General features: G+C 37.2%; 1 non-coding gene across 1 annotated transcript; it reads left to right on the top strand.

Moving 5' to 3' along the window:
• The first annotated feature begins 1942 nt into the window (after positions 1-1942).
• Positions 1943-2080, top strand: LOC132012626 (U4 spliceosomal RNA). The gene has a single exon (XR_009402638.1). It is a non-coding gene; the product is annotated as a U4 spliceosomal RNA (small nuclear RNA).
• The last annotated feature ends 409 nt before the right edge of the window (positions 2081-2489 follow it).

Here is a 2489-nt window from a genome sequence, read left to right as displayed (position 1 = left end):
TGTCCTAGAAGATCTTCTATATCCCCTGTTTTACAGCTCCTAAAATAGGTTTCTTCTCTTTCGCTGGTTTAATCTTATGTTTTCAGTGATTCAGCACGTAAGACTGTGAAATGGAAAAATGGTATTATAAACTTATATGTGACGAAAAACCAGAAATAATAATCAAGGGAAAAAAAAGGCATTGCCAATGAAAGTAGAAACCACATACACAGAAAAACAAATGCAAATACTAGAGATCATTCAATTTTTATAAAGTCTTGGATGTGTCTATTTCCCCCAAAATATCTATTCTGTGTTCTGCTTATTACTGATATTGCCGTGATTACTGCGGGTAAGTGCGGCAGTACACAGACTTGATGACAGGATGATTACCTGTATGGAAGAGACACCTAAGCCCACACCCATAAGGAAATTCACACGCATGGGCCCACACACTGAGATACTCAGCAAGTCACTACTGATGACTATTAAATTATACTTTTTAAATGGTAATAATGCTGCCAAATGAGCCAAATTGTAGAATACATTATACAGAGAGGGCTCTGGGGACTGTTGTTTTCATAGAAAGTGAGGCTCAGATCACATAGAAACTTAGAAAATATTCCACTTGAAGGAGATTATCATTATAGTTTTCTCATGGGTAGCATTCTCATGTCTGTTTTTAGCCGCTGATTCCCTCTGTTATCTGGGTAATTCCCTTTTATGTAAAGTGGAAAATACCTCTAAAATCTTAACCTGAAACCTTAAAGTATAGAACCGAGAGAACAGCTGCCTGGCTTAAAGGAAAGATGAGAAAACTTAAAATCTCCCCTTTGGCTCTCCACCAAGCTTCTCTGTCTCCTTAGTTTGTGAGATTCTGCAGTGAACCCTGGGACTTTGGGAGACACAGTCTGAGACCCATTGCTTGAGGACTCTATGGCTCCATGTGTATGTGGAGGCCTTGTTAGAATCTGAGTAATTTAGTTTAATTAGAGATTCAGCTGGCATCGAGTTCAGAATTAAGTGCTCCCCAGGTGCAGTTGGCAAAGATAATGGAGAAGTCGCAACTCCCTACCTCAGACAGATTCATGAGCTAAGAGCCACTGTGTACTTACTGAGTACCTTGTAAGTGTTCATCCATATCCTGACATTGTGGGGTGAACAAAATAGAGACAGACCAACATCTATCTTTAAGGAGCAGAGAGTCAATTTGGAAAGGCCCAGCATTAACTGGAAATCTAATAAAAGACCAGATATAATAAGGTTTCAGAATTCAAGGATAGATGGTAGGTGGCATGATTATTATTTTTCAACTGGATAGTATTCCATTGTATGTGTATACTGCGTTTTCTTTTTTCTTCCACTCACTGATGAACATTTTTGTTGTTTCTGTATATTGGATATTACGAACAATGCTGCAAACCATATATCGGATAAGGGGTTAATATGGAAAATATGTAAGAAACTCCTATAACTCAATAGCAAAAACATCCAAATAATCTCATTAATAAAAAAAACTTGAATAGACATTTCTGCAAAAGGGGACATACAAAGGGCCAACAGGTACATGAAAAAGTGCTCAGTATCATTTATCATCAGGGAAATGCAAATCAAATCCATAATGAGATATCCCATCACACCTGTTAAGATAGCTATTATATTCATCAAGATAAAAAGCTTTTGCATAGCTAAGGAAATAGTCAACAAACGAAAATAACCTTGTGATGGGAAAAGGTATTTACAAATGTCTCATCAGATAAAGGGCTAGTATCCAAAATCTATAAAGAACTAATCGAACCCAACACCCAGAAAATAAAACAAAACAAAAAAATCCAGTCAAGAAAAAAATGGGCAGAAGACATGAACTGACACTTCTCCAAAGGCATACAAATGGCTAACACACACATGAAGAAATGCTCAACATCACTTGGCATCAAGGAAATACGAATCAAAACCACAATGAAGCTTTGCACAGTGGCAGTATTGTAGCTAATGAGGTTTATCTTAGGCGCAATTATTGCTAATTGAAAACCACAATGAGATACCACCTCAAACCAATCAGAATAGCTAAAATTAACAAGTCAGCAAATGACAGATGTTGGCAAGGATGCAGAAAAAGGGGAACTTACACTGTTGATGGGAAGGCAAACTGGTGCAGCCACTCTGGAAACCAGCATGGAGTTCTTAGAAAGTTGATAATAGAGCTATCCTACGACCCAGCAATTGGACTACATAGTGATCCAAATGGGCACATGCACCCCAATGTTTATAGCAACAATGTCCATGTTAGCCAAACTATGGAAAGAACCCAGATGTTCATTGACAGATGAATGGATAGAGAAGAAGTGGTATATATATAAAATGGAATATTACTCAGCCATCAAAATGGATAAAATCTTGCCATTTGCAATGACATGAATGGAATTAGAGATTATTGTGCTGAGCAGAATAAGTCAGTCAATGAAAGACAGATACCATATGATATCACTCACATATAAATTAAGAAACAA

This window comes from Mustela nigripes, chromosome 2 (genome assembly GCF_022355385.1).
Source record: "Mustela nigripes isolate SB6536 chromosome 2, MUSNIG.SB6536, whole genome shotgun sequence".
NCBI classification, from domain to species: Eukaryota; Metazoa; Chordata; class Mammalia; order Carnivora; family Mustelidae; genus Mustela; species Mustela nigripes.
Note: the sequence above shows the minus strand (reverse complement) of the source record. Positions and strands in the feature narration are given on the sequence as shown.